This window comes from Lissotriton helveticus, chromosome 6 (genome assembly GCF_964261635.1).
Source record: "Lissotriton helveticus chromosome 6, aLisHel1.1, whole genome shotgun sequence".
In the NCBI taxonomy this organism is placed as follows: domain Eukaryota; kingdom Metazoa; phylum Chordata; class Amphibia; order Caudata; family Salamandridae; genus Lissotriton; species Lissotriton helveticus.
This window is the reverse complement of record NC_136067.1, coordinates 959,636,063-959,656,421: the sequence shown is the minus strand read 5'-3', so window position 1 is coordinate 959,656,421 and position 20,359 is coordinate 959,636,063. Positions and strand designations below refer to the sequence as shown.

The window sequence follows — 20,359 nt, the reverse complement described above, 5'->3', positions numbered from 1 at the left end:
CTTCAACTTGGGCACCTGCTGCTGTAAGCCTGTAAGTGCTTCCTGGCGCCTCGTTGTCTACTTGCAACTATTCTCTGACCCTGCTCTGACCCTTGAAGCAGGGTCAGAGAATAGTTACAAGTAGGCAATGAGGCGCCTGTCACGAAAATTAAACCTCAACAGGAAGCACTGACAGATATAAAAACAAGCATTTGCAATGCAATAGGTCTCGCATTAGGAAAGTTTGAGCTATTGGTCTTGTAAATGACCATTTTTTTTATTTATGTGTTGGTTTTGAAAATAGCTAAATTAATAGCTTTGTCATTTACAATGCCTATAGTTATAACTTTCGCAAATGTGACACCTATAGCATTTGTAATGCAACATGTTTGGTGTTTACGTGACTTATCTGTATTGATATTACAAATTACAATGGCTTTTAATTTTTTTAAATAATTAATACTTAAATAAAAGTGATTTTAATTTATAATGGCAATAGCTTAAACTTTTGTAAATAACTTTTGTGAAGATTGTGTTCAGTGTATATTATTGTGACGAAAATCCAAGAACAGAAGTGAAATATTAACATCTTTTTGTGACATTTGTAATAAAGTTTGAAACATTGAGAGAACATATTTGAACCAGTTGTTGTTGAATGGTTGCGCAGATTGATGCTGGGGTGGCGCTGAGTGGTGCTGTGGTGAGCTGAGTGGTGCTGTGGTGATGCTGAGTGGTGCTGTGGTGGTGCTGAGTGATGCTGTGGTGGCGCTGAGTGATGCTGGGGTGGTGCTGAGAGGTGCTGTAGTGGTGCTGAGTGATGCTGTGGTGGTGCTGAGTGATGCTATTGTGGTGCTGAGTGGTGCTGTGGTGGTGCTGAGTGATAATGTGGTGGTGCTGAGTGATGCTGTGGTGGTGCTGAGTGATGCTGTGGTGGCGCTGAGTGGTGCTGTGGTGGTGCTGATTGGTGCTGTGGTGGTGCTGAGTGATGCTGTGGTGGTGCTGAGTGATGCTGTGGTGGTGCTGAGTGGTGCTGTGGTGGTGCTGAGTGATAATGTGGTGGCGCTGAGTGATGCTATGGTGATGCTGAGTGATGCTGTGGTGGCGCTGAGTGATGCTGTGGTGGCGCTGAGTGGTGCTGTGGTGGTGCTGAGTGGTGCTATGGTGGTGCTGAGTGATGCTGTGGTGGTGCTGAGTGGTGCTGTGGTGGTGCTGAGTGATGTTGTGGTGGTGCTGAGTGATTCTGTGGTGGTGCTGAGTGGTGCTGTGGTGGTGCTGAGTGATAATGTGGTGGTGCTGAGTGATGCTGTGGTGGTGCTGAGTGATGTTGTGGTGGCGCTGAGTGGTGCTGTGGTGGTGCTAAGTGCTGCTGTGGTGGTGCTGAGTGATAATGTGGTGGTGCTGAGTGATGCTGGGGTAGCGCTGAGTGATGATGTGGTGATGCAGAGGGCAGAAAGGCACAAAAAGCAGTCTAACAAAGGGCAGAAGGGCAGAAAAACAAGGGAAAAACTAGTCTAACAGAGGGCAGAAGGGCACAAAAAACAGTCTAACAGAGGACAGAAGGGCAGAAAAACAAGGGAAAAACGAGTCTAACAGAGGGCAGAAGGGCACAAAAAACGAGTCTAACGGGGCAGAAAGGCACAAAAAACGAGTCTAACAGAGGGCAGAAGGGCACAAAAACAAGGGAATAACAGAGGGCAGAAGGGCACAAAAAACGAGTCTAACAGAGGACAGAAGGGCAGAAAAACAAGGGAAAAATGAGTCTAACAGAGGGCAGAAGGGCACAAAAAACGAGTGTAACAGGGGGCAGATTGAAACCCGCCCTGCGTGTTTGTCCACGAAGATGCCACCATTTTGTGCAATACCTCTACTCAACTGGAGTACTTTCTACTGTCTAATCAGTAAGTGCTCCCTCGTTGGCTAAATGTATGGGGGCAGATTTACAATAACTGGCGCATCCCCCGGGATGCGCCAGTTATTGTGCCCCGCAGCTCCGCCACCCATGGTGCGCTGCATTTACAATGCGGCGCACCATGTGGCAAAAACAGCACAGATGCGTGACGCATCTGTGCCGTAAAAGCAGCGCATTGCTGGAGCTGCGTCGCGCTTGCGACGCAGATTCCAGCAATGCTCTGGGGGGCCCTATCTCCCCAATGCTGCATCAAGCCTTGCGCCTGCTTCAAGCAGGCGCAGGGTTTTGACGCAGCATTGGCCTAAAACTGACTGAGTGAAATCTTGTAGATTTCACTCAGCCACTTTTAGGAGGCGTTCCTGCGCAGGAACGCCCTCCCCTGCGCCGGAACGCCTCCTGATGGCGCAGGGCTTTACAACGTGACGCATCTCTCAGATGCGTCACGTTGTTAATACCCAGCACCATGGCGCATCTTTTGTGCTGCCGCTGCATCACAAAATGACTCGGTAGAGGGGGGCAGTGGTGAACCAGAGGGTGGCAGTGATGAACCAGAGGGTGACAGTGATGAACCAGAGGGTGTCAGGGGTGAACCAGAGGGTGACAGTGCTGAACCAGAGGGTGGCAGTGCTGAACCAGAGGGTGGCAGGGGTGAACCAGAGGGTGGCAGGGGTGAACCAGAGGGTGGCAGTGATAAACCAGATGGTGTCGGGGTGAACCAGAGGGTGGCAGTGCTGAACCAGAGGGTGGCATGGGTGAACCAGAGGGTGGCAGTGGTGAACCAGAGAGAGGCAGTGGTGAACCAGAAGGTGGCAGTGCTGAACCAGAGGGTGATAGTGGTTAACCAGAGGGTGGCAGTGGTGAACCAGAGGTGCTGTGATGAACCAGAGAGTGTCAGTCGTGAACCAGAGGGTGGCAGTGGTGAACCAGAGGGTGACAGTGCTGAACCAGAGGTTGGCAGGGGTGAACCAGAGGGTGCTGTGATGAACCAGAGGGTGGCAGTGGTGAACCAGAGGGGGCAGGGGTGAACCAGAGGGTGGCAGTGGTGAACTGGAGGGTGGCAGTGCTGAACCAGAGGGTGACAGTGGTTAACCAGAGGGTGGCAGTGGTGAACGAGAGGTGCTGTGATGAACCAGAGGGTGGTAGTCATGAACCAGAGGGTGGTAGTGGTGAACCAGAGGGTGACAGTGCTGAACCAGAGGGTGGCAGGGGTGAACCAGAGAGTGGCAGTGCTGAACCAGAGGGTGGCAGTGGTGAACCAGAGGGTGGCAGGGGTGAACCAGAGAGTGGCAGTGGTGAACCAGAGGCTGGCAGTGATGAACCAGAGGGTGGCAGTGGTGAACCAGAGGGTGCTGTGCCCATACACGACCGCTTGGGTAACTTCGCCATGCAAGCGGCCCACGAACACGCAAAAAGCCCCGCGAACACGCAAAAAAAACTAAAATCCGCAAATTCGCGGATTGCGAATTCGATTTTGTGCGAATTCACGGAACGCGAATTCGCTAATTTCGCCCATATTTACTCCTCAGACAGCAAGGAAGCGAGCATCAACTCCTCTGCGCAACAGTAAGGAACCGACGCATCCACTCCCCTGAGTATAAGGAACCGACGCACACCTTCCCTGCGACCCCTTTTGTTTTCTTTGCGTTACGCATTCAAGGTACATTGAGAGTAAATTGTTGCATTTACAACTTGAGATAACTGAGCTATCTTATACTAGTTTAAATTCTATTTTTGAGTACAGTATTGTGGATTTTTGTAGTTTAGTCTTGTGTTAAGTCTATATAAAAAAAAAAAAATTTTATAATACAACCTGTGTGGTGTCCATCTGTTGTGTTGTCACTGTCTTACTGCATGTGTTCACAAATGCTTTACACACTGCCTCTGAGATAGGCCTGCCTGCTCGTGTCAAGCTACCAAGGGGTGAGCAGGGGTTATTTTAGGAGTGTAGCCCCTTACCCTGACTAGACGCAAGGGTCACTATTTGGTCAAAGGTACCTACCTCTGCCAACTAGAGACCCCCAAATCTAACACTGTCCTTAGCAATCATATATCAATTCAAAATGACCCCAAGCACAGTATATGTAAATTAAAAACATTACACACATACCATGTGTCCATGTTTCTCCTCCGCATGAGTACATCCCTCTGACAAGTGTAAGTGTAACATTAAGTGGTAACAATATCACAATTTTAAACTGATGGTGGATATGGGACCTCTGAACAGAGATGCTGTTTAGGTTGACATTTGTTCTAAACTAGACATGTTAGGGTGTTAAACGTTGTAGAAACAATACTACTGTTCAGTGTGTCATATGTTGATAAAAATTACATATAGGGTGTCAATAGTGGTAAACTATGAATATCAGGGTGTCATTTGGGGTCAAATATGACATTTAGGGTGTCATTTGGGGCCAATTATGAAATTAAGTGTGTCATTTGGGGTCAATTATGAAATTTTGGGTGTCATTTGGGGTCAAATATGAAATTTAGGTTGTCATTTGGGGTCAATTATGAAATTAAGGGTGTCATTTGGGGTCAAGAATGAAATTAAGGGTGTCATTTGGGGTCAATTATGAAATTAAGGGTGTCATTTGGGGTCAAACATGAAAATATGGGTGTCATTTGGGGTCAAATCAAGCTTTTCATGGTGTTCTCTGGGCCAGGAAAATAAATTTCATCTGAGACTGTTTATCTGTGTAAGTACTTGCACATAGCCTGCAAAACTGCTGCAATTCCGAAAATGCGATGTATTTTTCATACTAGCGATGGAAAATACATTGCTAAACCCATTGATCTATACGAAATGTTACCCTAAAGCCTTTTTGCATGCAGATTTTCGTTGCTATGTCGAAAAACAGGCCGCAAACACATGGGAAGTGAAGTCTGCATGCTTCCTGTTTACTGGAGGAGAGCTGTGCACTTTCACTTTCTCTTTTGAGCACATTCCTGGTGATTGTGGAGAGTGCTGGAGGTGTTTGGTGGTGTGTGCTGCAGATTGGTGATTTGGAGAGTGTAGTTGTGTCCTCTGTCCTGTCAATAGTGTCCCAGTGAAGTGTGGTGTACTTGTTTTTACTTGTTTTAGAGTCTCTTGTCCTCAATCTTGTCAGGTGTTTGTCTTGGGGTACTTAACTTACTTTGTAGTTGTTGGGTCTGTTATATTGGGTTCTGATTTGTGGCAGTGGGTTCAGGTGTGTGCAGGGAGATGGTTGGTGTGGTCAGGGAGGGCATGATGTCTGAGGATGCATTGGGAGGCTTCTTCTGGCTGATAAATCTTTTCCTGCCACGGATGGTGGAGATGGGAGGCCGTATCCTCTCCAGACATGACGTCAAGGTGCGGAAGGTCAGGTGGGAGTGTGTGGGGGCACAGATGCTGCGTGTCTTTGGGGTGGACAGGCCTGTCCGCCAATGGAAGCAACGCTGACAGGATTGCCTGGCCCGTGATGGTGACCTGGTGGACCACCTTGGAGTCATCGTTGGCCTACAGTGTGGTAAGTTTAAACTCCAAATTTAATTATGAACACTGTAATGTAAAGCCAGAATGTACGTGTGTGACACACTGGTGTCCAAGTGCAAAAATATGGCAGAGTGAGGCGAGAGACGTAATGCGTTCACGCCTAATGTTGGCACATCAGAAACACAACGCTGCATCATATTGAAAGCATAGGGTGCAGGTTGGTGTTATCCACTGCGCTTGCACAACACTTAGCTGGCACCATTGTGCAATACTGCGTGCAGGACAAAGATTGTTTGTGTACAGGAAGGGTGACTGTACATGAACAATCCAAGGTTTTGTTTCTGGGACCTGTGTGCTGTACAAAAGGAAGTATAAACATTTTGTGCACATGAATATTGGTATGTTTGCCACACTTCCGTTGTACATCGGCTACGTGTGACAATGTTTGAAATATGTATCATAGCTCAGAGGTAATGAGACATCTCTAGAGTGTCATACTCCACCAACACCTGTGAAGCAGCCTTGTGCGATCTGCCGCTATGCAATCGTACACAGAGCATGTATAACATCATGTAGTGTGTAGAAATGGGGCCTTGTGAATGTGTCACACAACTAGAATGCTCAATTTAGCTAGCGTTGTCGTCTTGTTTGGCCCGACTCAGCAGTCACAGGTCTTGTGTGAATGGCAGGCAAAGTAGACCCAATCATTTAGCAAACATGTTATGAAACAGTACAGTTATGGAGCATTGTCTGTAATGGTGATCATATATATGATGAATATGACATGTGTAATTTCAAGTCTGATATCAACACATATTGGTTTTATATCTCACAGCTGGATGACCTCTCATCATGTAGGGGGACATCGTCAAGTTCAAGGACCCACACACCACTGGTGAGCTTGGACATCATATATTGGTATAGTGCGGTGTCAAGAATGGCTGGCCAAAAAAAGCGATGGCGTATTATGCAGTATGGGTGTGTATCATATGTACCTTGCCTACAGTATGATGATGTTTTGTTGAAGTCATAAGTGTGTATGAATCAGTAGGTTAAGGTGGAGCTGTGCATTTGTCTTCCAGTTGTAACTTTGCACATCCCCAGTCAGTGACACACATGCAAATTAGTTCTATGGTTTCTGTCATTACAGCACATGCATGTGGATGACAGAGAGCACTGATAGGATAGGAGACATGTAAGTGGTATAGCTGATGAGTATCAGCAGACAAGGAATGCATGTACATCCTTGACTGAGATGATTGTGCAAGTGTGACCGATCATGCACAAGAAGGCTGTGGTTTTCAGGCCGTGCATGCTCAGACACAGGTCATCAAAGTTATTTTGCAGTTATGCTGCATACCAGCTTCACAGTAGTAGCAGTGTCTAGTTCTGAGCCAAGCATATCAATGGCAAGTTCCACAAACACCTAGTAAAGATGGCCCAAAGACTCACATAGGCATGTTTGGCCACCGCAATAGTGTTGTCATGCTTCCTCCTTGGGGTAATTCCCTGGCCGACTCTGGGTCAGGTGAATGAGCCCCTCTGTACAATGTGGTAACATCACTCCGCATGCATTTACAACGCATGCTTTAGTCCTGCATTTGTTGTTGTGCCATATATTTAACAATGCAGGTCTCTACAATGCTATCTGTGAGAATGCATTGCCCATTATAACACAATAACCATTATGACTCCAGGTTTTTTTTTTGCAGAGTTTTATATAGCGCAAACTAGACTTGAACCGAATCAGGTATCAGAGCGCTTTACATAGCACCAATTACGTTACATGAGGACACACTTTCCTTTTTTTTTTAGGCATGGGGAGATCAGTGATTTGCCCAGAATCACAGGAGGTTCTGGCGTCGTTACCGAGACTCGAACCCAGATCCCCTGGTCCGAGGTCGAGCGCCTTAGCCGTTAGGCCAACCCCTCTGCCAGGTTGATGTTACAATGGGGAATGCCTTGTAACAGTTTGCGTTGTGAAGGACTGTGTAGTGAAATTTACTACGGAGTGACAATAGTTGATCCAAGACATGCATGATTGACAATTCATATGAAACAATGTTTATCCCTCTGGGCAGCAACACTTCACCTATTGTGAAGTAGTGGTGGAGAGAAGCCCAACGCTTCATGTACAAGTCACTGTTCAGCCACCTGACGTGTTTTCCATGTGTGCTGCATGATGCAGCACAGATGAAAGTGTGAGTGGATCTGCCCCAGTATTGCTCCTGTGCCGGTAGGGTAACCTTCCTAAACATTAACAAGGCCCCTGTACACAGACACCCTTGTACTCTTGTACAAGAATGCCTGTGTTGGTGCAGGCTTGATGCACTGCACACAGTCACTGGGGGACACGCAGGGCTGCACATGAGCATCGTACATATGATGCTGCACTGTGTTCCAGGAGAGGATGAGGGTGGCGCTACACATGGAGGCAGAATGCCTCCCTCCTCCGATTCCTTGTACATGTCACCCTCAGTCAGGGTATGTTACAGCACCATCATTTTACACTGACAGTTTCATTTAGTTATAAATGTATATGTCCCATGCTATGCACTGGCATGTCAGTCTCCCCAGCATGTACTCACTGATCCTGGATTCAACATTTTGTTGTGCAGGTCACTCTCTGAATACACATAATTATGCCAGAGTGTAGGTTCCCATTTTTAAGTGATCTTGTATGCCAGATTCGAATGGAGAACACTGACATAGTCCAAAGGACTCACAATGATCCATTGTTCATATTTTACAGACAACATGACGCCAGAGGAGTCCCACGCCTTACAGGTGAGGAAGGTCCGGTACCTCCACATTAAGAAGGTTGTAAAAGGGTACCGCACCATGGAATGGAGGTACCAGGAAGACAAGGAAGCTGGCACTTAGAAGTCCGTGCACAAGGTAGAAACACGTGGGCAAAAAAGTGGCACACAGGCCCTCCCAGGACCCTCTGGCATCAGTGGTGGGTCCTAGCGTGGAGGGGCAGTGTCCCATCCCCTACAACCTCACACACACACATAGGGGACAATGCCACCTGCCAATCAGGTTGTGACTTTCACTTTGCGGGACAGGAGGACTCTGATGGACAACAAAGTGATGCTAGCAGTGCTTAGGAGGGAGCTGTCAGAGCAAACCAGGCTCATGGAGGACATTAAGAAAGCCCTGGGACTACCAGGAGGCCTGTCCATGTAGAGCCCTATCCCCATCTTCTCCCTTCCCCCAATGTTTAATCTTGTATTTTAATTAGTGTTAGATAAGTATTTTAAGTGTTAGTGTAGATTTAGTGTAGACATAGGTAGTGTTAGATTTTAAGTTAGTTTTAGATTCATATTATTATATACTATTTGGGGATACGTTTTCCTTTGGGTGGGGGGTTGATGTCTTTCTGGTTTAAATACATTTCATAAAATATATACAAAATATATCTTTGTGTAGGTTAAGTGTGTAGTTAGTTTGTGTCTTTGTCCTGTCTTATGGTGCGCCTTAAGGTTGGGAGGGGGGTTGATGTATTAGATATGTTGTTGCGTGTTTAGGATTAGTTAGGGTAGATAGTCAGGTACTTTTTCACTTTATTCCAGTTAGTTTAGTTTAGATTAGTAGTAGTTATGATTGTTGGTAGTTTAGGATATATTTGTTTTGTATTTTATAATAAATGGTTACTAGATTGCTGCTTGCACTTATGTCAGGGGTGATGTGGTGGATTTTGGCTTTTGACCTTGTATGCATCACATATCATCACCAGACACTCCTTTGAATGTGTAGGTGTGGTCATGACATGTTACTTTGCAGGATGGATTGTGTCAGGATACCTTAGATGTGAGCACAGTAAACTTGCATGGATAACAGAGTGGCAAGTAGGATTTACGGCCTAGTCTGGGGGCAGTTGTTTGTGAAGTGATACATATTAAGTGTGACTCACAGAGTTGGACAGGACATGGTTGCCCATTTAAAACACAATGTAGGGACATGGAATTTTGAGAATATTGTAGTAGCTACTGTGATACATCCTGGAGATGGACGTATGTGCCGGGTACCACAGATTGTGTCATAGCCCTGCATCTCATATGCTCCAGGCGCTGAGTCCATCTACATTGCACAGACCTTGACACACTTGGTGCGTAGTGCAAGTGTCTCAGATACATTTGAATCATATGTTCCTGTGCATGGAGGCAGAACCTCTGGGCCATGCAAGTAGTAGTCTTTCTGTGGGTCCATTGTGAACTGCATATGGCATAACAGTGGGCCTGATTCACATAAGTCATGTAAGAGTAAGTCATGACTTTACCTTTTCCGGTATTCACAACTGGGATTAAGGAGTAGTACAGTTAGATGTACTGACTTCACTTCTCCTAAATGCCTTTTTTGAATCAATATAGTTTTCAAGCCATGATCGTGTCACTTTTCACATTTTTGTGCGTGCACACAGTCTGCTGCACACAAGAGAGGTAATGTAGCATTGCTCCCTGTAATGCCAGTGTCATGGCCACTTCTCCCAGCTGTTATTTTTTGGCATGGGCTCATAGTGATGCCACCCTTGAAATGGTGACATTGTTTCCGACTATATCCTCAGTGCAGTACACCACACATCCCTTGTCCCATTACCCTAGCCGCTCACAGTGGTTACAGTATGTGAGGGTTCCAAAGTCAGTAAGCATTGTTCCTCCACAGGAAGGGACTGACTGACGCCTAACACTTTGGGGTGAGTCCCTATTGCAAACTCTGCTTCACTGAGGCAGAAATTGTGGTTCAATTTGTGGCTGGTAGACATGTGCCCTTGCATATCTTCATCAATGTGCATACGGTGTGCACCATCTTGGGATGTAACATGCAATGTGCACCATCATTACAGGTTTCGTCCACCCTGTAGAGTGTGAGTAGATATGCCAAGAGATATTCTTTTTGCAATTGTAAAGGGGGCCACTACTTGTGGACTGCAACAGACTTTGACTTTTTGACACACATTCCTATTTCCTTCATGGATGTGGAGCTAAGTTGGGATATTGCTATATTATTGTATTGGAGAAATCAGGGCACTGCTAGTTCACACATATCCGGTCATCTCACCGCCTCTCTGGATCACTGTAAAATATGTACATTTGTATCTTTTCCCTGGTTGTATCTTTTGGTGGATTCACTGCTCTTACATTTTAACAGACTGCTATACTGGGTTAGTCATGACAACAGACATCTGTGTGACTTTAAAATATTTATTCACATGCCCATTGACATAGTTGGAGGCTGGAACAGTACTTGGCCATGCAATCCCCACATTACATTGATGCCCAGTGGAGGGCCAGACAGAGTCTTTTAGGGTTGACAAGCCCAAAGGATGAGGAAGAGTTCAGTCAGCAGTCCGATTGCTGTGTCATTGGTAACCAGACAAAATATGGCAGTCCATGTCGAGGTCCAAGGTGAGTGTCACAGAGTGTATAGGGGGACAGTGAAAAGTGATATTCCAGGGCAGGTTGCTGAGCCCATGAACAAGTAGAAACTGGCCATTTGGCATAGTTGAATGCTACAGCTTCCTTCTTTGCAAAAAGGCAGAATCATCCACATCTTCGTCTTCTGATGTGTCATGTGCCTCACGTGTGGGTGGGGCTAGATTAACTGCAATCATTCTGTTCAACTATTAGAGGTCAGGAAAAAACAAAGGAGAGAGTAAGGGATAGTGTCCACTTCAGGTGGACGAGGAATACTCCTGTTCCCCTGGACAAGGATATGGAAAAACAAAAGAAGGAGTATTTCCCGACGTATAGGCTAGAGGTTTTTCAAGATTGGAATATTAGTCCTTTTCTAAAAAAACCCTCACTCACCACCTAGTGGTGACATGCTTCATCATCGGGGTCCACCCTGGTGGCCTAGCGTCACCAGGGTGTGCTTCAACACCTGTACTACAGTGGAGCGGGTTGTGAGATGTAAGTGCAAAAAAGGTGATGTTAAAAATTGTCCTGGTTTAACTTTGGAAAAGTGAATTTTATTAAAAAGCAACTGGACAATGTTAAAATAGGTGCGAGATACTGGAAGGGAGGGTTACGACCTACGTATCTCTGTATGTGTTATAGTGCATTAGGTCAACATGTTTCAACCTTCAGGGAAGATTCCCGGTATTCATCAGGACCAAAGGAGATGGACGGTATGAGTCCCCTAAAAGACTCACCCTATCCTAAATCCTTGTTGAACCTAAGGTAAAATTGTACCAAAGGTGGAGTGCTCTCAAGAATAAGGAGCAAGAACAAAAACAAAAAACCTGTAGGGAGAGAAAATAAATGGGCGTCAGGCGCAAAACATTCTTACTGGCCTGTTACGTCGTGCAGACTCTCAGTGCATACATTCTGCATGCTACAGTGGTGATTGGAGAAGACCTCTGGGAGACGATGAGCGTGGTGATATACTGTGGGTGAACGCTTATAATTAAAGCCAAGGGTAGTATATCAATATATAATGGGTGCGTGCTAATTTGCATGCATTAGTGTTATGGTTATCGCCAATGGTAGGAGGGATTGTGTAGTTACATCGCAAGTCTATTATGATGCGAAATGTGATTTCACATAGGCCACTCGATGGTAGCCATTAGTAACTATAAAGCAAAAAGGACAAACAGGACTGACAAACAAGTAACACAGAGGAGTTCACATATACTTCATGGAAGAGGGCAGGCTTACTAGTTCTAGTATAGTATTGTGCTTCGTCGGGCAGGGGGTAGGCACATCACGCGGTGCAACGTATTCTAGATGAAGAAATATTATGCCCGTGATTAGTAACACACATGATGATGTTGTGAGGTGGTGCACTGCCGCTGCATAGGTACGCGGTAGAGAATCTGCGCGTATCTGCATTCAGGGGGAACCCTTGGCAACCAGTGGCCCTGGAGACTTGCCGTAGCGCAACCCCGCCCTACCGGTGACGCGGCCCCACGTGACCGCACCCGGAAGCTTCCGCCTGATATTATTGACATCGGACCGCACGGCACTTGCAGCCGAGCAGCGGAAGGTAGAAGTAGGTTATGGGCCACTCGCCACGCCAGTAAACTGTAAGTAAACGTCCTTGGTTCCCCCTGAATGCAGATACGCGCAGATTCTCTACCGCGTACCTATGCAGCGGCAGTGCACCACCTCACAACATCATCATGTGTGTTACTAATCACGGGCATAATATTTCTTCATCTAGAATACGTTGTACCGCGTGATGTGCCTACCCCCTGCCCGACGAAGCACAATACTATACTAGAACTAGTAAGCCTGCCCTCTTCCATGAAGTATATGTGAACTCCTCTGTGTTCCCTGTTTGTCAGTCCTGTTTGTCCTTTTTGCTTTACAGTTACTAATGGCGTCCATCGAGTGGCCTATGTTAAATCACATTTCGCATCATAATAGACTTGCGATGTAACTACGCAATCCCTCCTACCATTGGCGATAACCATAACACTAATGCATGCAAATTAGCACGCACCCATTATATATTGATATACTACCCTTGGCTTTAATTATAAGCGTTCACCCACAGTATATCACCACGCTCATCGTCTCCCAGAGGTCTTCCCCAATCACCACTGTAGCATGCAGAATGTATGCACTGAGAGTCTGCACGACATAACAGGCCAGTAAGAATGTTTTGCGCCTGACGCCCATTTATTTTCTCTCCCTACAGGTTTTTTGTTTTTGTTCTTGCTCCTTATTCTTGAGAGCACTCCACCTTTGGTACAATTTTACCTTAGGTTCAACAAGGATTTAGGATAGGGTGAGTCTTTTAGGGGACTCATACCGTCCATCTCCTTTGGTCCTGATGAATACCGGGAATCTTCCCTAAAGGTTGAAACATGTTGACCTAATGCACTATAACACATACAGAGATACGTAGGTCGTAACCCTCCCTTCCAGTATCTCGCACCTATTTTAACATTGTCCAGTTGCTTTTTAATAAAATTCACTTTTCCAAAGTTAAACCAGGAAAATTTTTAACATCACCTTTTTTGCACTTACATCTCACAACCCGCTCCACTGTAGTACAGGTGTTGAAGCACACCCTGGTGACGCTAGGCCACCAGGGTGGACCCCGATGATGAAGCATGTCACCACTAGGTGGTGAGTGAGGTTTTTTTTAGAAAAGGACTAATATTCCAATCTTGAAAAACCTCTAGCCTATACGTCGGGAAATACTCCTTCTTTTGTTTTTCCATATCCTTGTCCAGGGGAACAGGAGTATTCCTTGTCCACCTGAAGTGGACACTATCCCTTACTCTCTCCTTTGTTTGTTCTTGATATCGTGGCAGCGCACAGCTGCGAGAGCATAGACACTGCTTACACCGGTACCACTGGAGAGAGGACACGATACAGACATGGCGGAAAACCCAGGCTTATCTTTTTCAACAGAAGAAATAGACTCAATCATGAGTAACCTCAATGAATTTGCAGATGCCAACATCAGCAATACCATCTCACAGACTTCAGAGTGGGACAAACTGACGGAGATGAAACGCAATCGCATCAGAACCATATTGCATGGAACCATATTGAAAGAATATGTCACCAATAATATAGCCCAAATGGCCTGCTGGTTACTAATGCCCGAGAATATTCTTAGACGATCCAGAATTCAGGAAGGATTGGGCCCTCATAGCGTGGCACTGCACTCACGACTGGATTATACTGATCCTTAAAACAGCAGTACGCCTTTCCGAAAAAATTCAAGTAGAGATACAAGTGACCGAGAGTCAAATCAAAGCCACAATCACAGGGTACAAGAAGAAGTTAGACGACCTCAACAAAGAAATAAACGAATATAGAGACAACCTCACCCAACAGAAGGTGCTCAAATTCCAAAAGGATCTCAAGAAATTTAAATTCGTTAAAGCATACCCGTACTCTGACCCAGACTACAAAACCACGACAACACCCGACCAAGATTCGGATGCTTCAAGCAATACCTCCCTTAGTTCAAACAACAGCGGAGGATCTAATAACAGCACACCGAGACAAAGACAAGGAGGAGCATACAGAGGGCGTTACCAATGGCCACAATATAGCCACCCTCCGTTTCAGAACCCCTACCAACCACCACAGCAATTCCCGATGTATGGATGGCAACCACCATTCCAACAGTTCCCCTTCCCACCAAACCAATTCCGTCCTCCTTTTTCCAACAGAGGCAGGCGCGGGAGAGGGCGCAACAGACGAGGGAACAACGTCCATTGGGAAGAGGAGGACACAGTGGGCAACAACACCAGAAGCAAAACCGGGACCAACAAGGCAGGCCCCAGCAACGCGAGGAGCTAGTGGTTAACTTATCATCGCGAGTACTATCAGAGACGGAAACACAAGTTCTAAACAAAGGACTTGGCTTTGTACCCACAGCCGCACTGGACAAATTCAAATTGCAATGTGAATTGGCGGCGTTCTTCAGAAAACTGAAGCTCAAAGCGTTTTTTGAGAAAACCCACACCGAGAACTCAGAGGAGACCACGAATGAAACTGGATTAAGAACGAAATCGACATTCGTACCGCCCCCACACACCATCCCAGGCGAAATCAATACTTTCGAACAGGCAGTGTTCAATGACATTGAAACTATGCAGTTACCACACTTTACCACAACAACAGCAGGTCAGAGAAAAAAACATAATTGACCTTAAAAATGATGACAAAATTGTGATCAAACCAGCGGATAAAGGTGGTGGATTGGTAATAATGAACACAACGGACTATAACACGGAATGTAGACGCCTATTGTGTGATACAAGGAACTATCTGCCACTCCCTACGGATCCTACAGAAGATCTACGTACAGAAATCATAGACCTTGTGGAAACAGCGGAAGCAGCGGGTCACATCTCGAAACAAGAGGCGGACTACTTGAGTAAAACTGAAGCCAGAATACCATATTTCTACGTGGTACCCAAGATGCATAAAAACAAATTGCCCCCCCCAGGAAGACCAATCGTATCCGGCATAGGTTCACTATTGGAACCCCTATCTAGGTTCTGTGACTTTTTTCTCAAAACCATTGTGCAAAGGACACCCACATACCTAAAGGACACAAAGAACCTACTAACACTACTAGAGAACATCAAAATGGAGGAAAATACCATCATAGTGAGCTTTGACATCGAAAGCCTCTATACTAATATACCCCAGGAAGCAACCATAGAAGTACTTAAGAAAACACTGTAAGAAACCACCTGGGACCACCGTACGCCCAAGGAATTCATCACCAAATGTGCTACCCTAGCGCTGAAAAGGAACTTTTTTCAATACGAAGGATCACTATACCTCCAAATAGGGGGTACATACATGGGCAGCGTTTTTGACCCGAGCGTGGCGGGGCTCTACGTGTTTGACTTTGAATGAAAATATATCTTATCGCCCGACAACCCTTACTTTGAAAACATCAAATTCTGGCGTAGGTATATTGACGATGTTCTAGCAATCTGGCAAGGCCCCCAAGAAACACTCATGGCGTTCATAACTTGGCTCAATAATTGCGACCCCCATCTACACTTTACCCACAGTGTTGACAAAGAGAAAATGGTTTTTTTAGACATACAAATCCAAAGGGAAAATGATACTCTAACAACCAAAACCTACTGTAGCAAACTGACAGACTATAAAAGCCAGGCAGAAGAACTGACCACAAAATTGAAAAACCGTGGTTATCCATCAAAGATCATTCACAAGTGCCAAAAGAGAGCAAGGAACCAACCGAGACAATCCCTCCTGGAAGAAACCACAAAGAACCAAGAAACAACTCCATTGACATGCGTGACTACCTATAACGCCATTTCAAACCAAGTCAGCAGAAGCATCAATAAACATTGGTCTATAGTAAACTCCGGAAACTTCAAATGGGATAAACCACTGTTCTCATACAGACGAGCACAGAGCCTAAAAGATAGCCTGGTCAACACCAGACCCAGGAACACCACCGAGAACAGCAACCCAACTCTTACTCAGATATGGGGGCTCCCGCCGGTAACGGGACACTCACGATGTGGTGACTGCAGTGTCTGTCACCTCACTGACAACACCAAAACGCTAAATCTAGAAAAGGACAGGGTCTGGGAACACAGAAGCCATACCAACTGCAACAGCAGCAATGTTGTCTATCTGATCACATGCACCTGCGGAAAGCCAGTCTGGGGGAGTCTGGGTAAATCCAAGATGAAAACCCTCGACTTCCTCTCCACGAAGAGTTGCGATGGACGCAGAGAACAAATGGATTAGAGAGGAGTGGCGCGCCCCCCCTGGGATGGTGTCACACCCCCCAGGGGGGCGCGCCCCACAGTTTGAAGAACTCTGTCCTGCCTTTAAAGGGAGAGGTTGCTATTTGTGTATTGATTTTATTTTTGTCTCCCCTATTCTGAAAAGGGGTGCATTAAAGTTATACAGCACAGTGTGTTCAGCGATCACAACCCGCTCATCTTAGTGCTTGCTACATAGTCACAATTGCAAGTATCAAACAGGCAGGAAGGGTGCTCTGCAATTGCTGTAATGAACCAATGCAGAAGGCTAAGATGAGGTCAGGTTGACACTGTTGTTTTTAATGCTTCCCTACCATAGAGGTCACCAGGAAATATTGAAATGCCTAGATTTAGGAGTGGAAGGGGCTGAACTTAAAGAGGCTTTCATGAATATCGCAAATCTGGTGGACAATCTGTTGAATTCCCCCTCACAGGTGTATAGCGGGGGCCCCCCTAGGTGGTTTGATAGCCAATATTCACAGGTCCTTAGAGAGTTAAAAGGGGCACTCAAGCAGACACCAAGGGACAGGGAATGGGTGGCTGCTTGCCATTCAATTTATAAACTAGCTGTCAAAGGAGGAAAGGGCCACTTATAACGTGCTGCCTGGGAAGAGCTCACCGAGGTGGCAGAGTGGAGGGACTCTGCCAGCTTCTGGACAGTAATTAACAACCCTTGTTTTTCGGATCCAAACAGGCCGGGGCTAAGCAATATTATCCTGCCAGAACAATAGCAGCAGCATTTTCAGGGTTTATATAATTACCCTCATAGTCAAGATGAGCTGCAGACCCCGATTGCACCACCAAGTTTCAACCCTGTCACCTTCCCGCTGGATGAAGTAACCTAAGGAATTGAGGGACTGACGAGGAATAAGGCACTGGGGCCAGATGGGATCACACCAGACTTCTTTCGTTGTAACATGGAGGTCTGGGCCCCTCTTCTAACTAGGGTACTAAATGCAGCAATAAGTATAGCTATGCCGGCATCCTGGTCTTCAGCTAATATTGTGTCAATTTTCAAGAAAGGCAACAGGGGTAGTCCACACTGCTATCGGCCTATATCCCTGATAGATGTCTCAGCGAAGGTCCTGGGGCTGGTGATTTTAAACAGGTTGATGGATTGGGCAGAGGCTACACAAATCATTACAGATGCGCAATACGGTGTCCGTCCGGGGAAATATGCTGTAGACTAATGTCTCAACTTGTACGTCATCACCGCAAAATACACTGTAGCTAAGTCTGGGACGTTATACTTAGCCTTTATGGACCTCACCACAGCCTTTGACCGTGTGAATCACACTAAATTGTGGGCAATAATGGGTGATCTTGGGGTAGACCCGGCTATAATAAATATTCTTCAATCGCTTCATTCAAACACAACAGCTGCTGTAAGATACACACAGGATGGGAAGGTAACGGATCATTTTAAGTGTTTAAGTGGGGTCAGAAAAGGATGCATTTTAGTGCCATTCTTGTTTACTATATATACTAACAGTCTTGACGCTACTTTGCGCAACATTGAAGCAGATCTGCTGAGAATAGGTGAAAGAACGGCCCCGGGTCTGTTTTATGCAGATGACGCGGTGCTTCTTGTCCATACTCCGCATAGATTGCAGCTTTTAATTGATGGCTTTGTGAAATTCATGGGAATCCTGGATATGTCCCCTAACCTCACAAAATCATACGTCATGGAGATGGGAAAGAAGCCGAGCACATCTTACAAGTATACAATAGGCTCATATACACTAGGCAAAGTCCAAGCCTTTGCATATCTGGGATGTTTTTGGATGGTCACCTAAATTTTAAACATTTATTAGAGGAAAAGTGCCTGACCTTGAACAGGTCTACAGGTTCTATTGCGAAGTTTGTACACAGGTTAGGGTGTTGGACTCCGGGTATGATTTTAAAGTTATATAATTCTATCTGTTGCGCCAAGGTTTTGTATGGAAGTGAGGTGTGGGGATTCGTTAAGACCATTAATTTGCAAAGGGAAGAGAACAAATATCTCAGGCGGTTACTTAAGGTCCCTCACAGCACCCCGGCATTCAGTGTTCATAAAGAACTAGGGGTCAAATTTATCTCAGACATGGTGGGAGTGAAGCCTCTACTATGTTGTCTGAAGATTTGGACAAACGTAGAGGTGGGTCTGACAAGGCTGGTAATTCAGGATTGTCTCTCCTTAGATTATGCAATGTAAATCCCATGGATAATACATGTTAGGGATTCTTTTACTAAACGAGGGCGCGCAGATCTGTTCACAAAACTTGAGACAATAAGACCCAAATGTAAGGGTGATACCAAAGTTCTGTACTCAAAGTTTGCCACTGCGCAAAGTGCAGCCGCCGAACTGGAAAACACTCAGTGAGAGGGCATATCCTAGTTAAAACAACTCAGGGTATAGAACCATGTTTACCATTAATGACTAGTGCTCATGACAGATTTTTAATTACTCGTTTTAGATTAAATTTTATTTATCATTTATTGGCAGTACCAGCAGATTTTATTATATAAATCCAGAGAGAGAGGGCCCTGTGGCTGCAACAACAGGTCTCCACATGATACCCTTCATCTAGTCCTTCTCTGCCCGTTTTACTCCTACCCAGAAAAATGTTTTTGAAGCGCTTGTTAAGAAAAGCTAGATTTAGGCAGGCAGGTATAGTTCTGCTGTTTTTAAAATTGTCAACTGATGTTTTACTCTTTTTTGTGTGGTTAAATTTTTAAGAGCTGCTCTAAAGCTACGAACTACGAGGGGGGACTGAAATCTTGAGGTATCTTTGTTCCTCCCTTAAACCTAGTCTAAGTAGTGAAATCATGTAAGTGGCAACTTTCTCTTAGCCTGTTTTAGCTAAATGTATCCCTGAAAATATTTTACGAAGGACTTGTTATTTATATGCTTTTATGGTTTGTTCATCAAATCGAATAAAGTTATTAAATTAATTAATTAAAATTAAGCTGCAGCACTGTGAGGCAATGACACATCAGGGGCTGGAGATGTGGATGTAGAAGCAGCAGCAGCATCCATCTGCACCAGAACTTGCTGCAGCAATGCAGTGATGATAATAATAATAATAATAGGCCTTTATTAAGCGCACAGCTACCCCAACGGTGTGTCCCGGCACTATAGTGGGCAGAAAATGAGGCAGCAGACAGAACAGCAACTAATCAAGCCAGCTAAATAGCCAGGTCTTAAGGGCTTTGCGAAACTCACATTCAGACTGAAACAAATGCAACGGAAGAGGTAGCTTATTCCAACATTGGGTGGTTCCTACCTCAAGGGTTTTACCTCCTGATCTAGCTTTTGAGAACCGAGGGGTGATGAGCAGGCGCTTGTCATTGGACCGTAGAGATCTCAATTGACAATAGGGACGGAGTCTCCTCCTAAGGTAGACCGCCCTCAGCCTTTTCCTGCCCTGATGGCGAGTGTCAGCGCCTTAAATTCTATTCGCTTAGCCAGGGGTAGCCAATTGAGTAGTCGTAGATACGAGAAGGTATGTTGTCGAAGTGAGACTCCGCATACCAAGCGGGCAGCCGCTTTTTGTACCATCTGTAGTCTGCGGAGCAAGCCTAATGAGAGACCCATGTATAAATCATTCGCGTAGTCTAAATGGGAAGTTATCAATGCATGAACCACAATTTTACAGGTTGCATTGGGCAGATAGTTAATACATTTCTTAATGATTTTAATCTTGCTGAAACAAGCGGCAGACACCGCTTGAACCCGTGTGGCAAGGGATAGCTGTTTGTCCCATCTAACTCCCAGATTCCTGCCTGAGTCCTTGGGTGCCGGAGC

At 45.5% G+C, this 20,359-nt stretch overlaps 1 protein-coding gene across 3 annotated transcripts in view; it reads right to left on the bottom strand.

Annotated features, from left to right (window-relative positions):
* LOC144761612 (potassium/sodium hyperpolarization-activated cyclic nucleotide-gated channel 2-like) overlaps positions 1-20,359 on the bottom strand; it is a 2,245,815-nt gene that overhangs the window by 266,963 nt on the left and 1,958,493 nt on the right. The window lies entirely within an intron of this gene.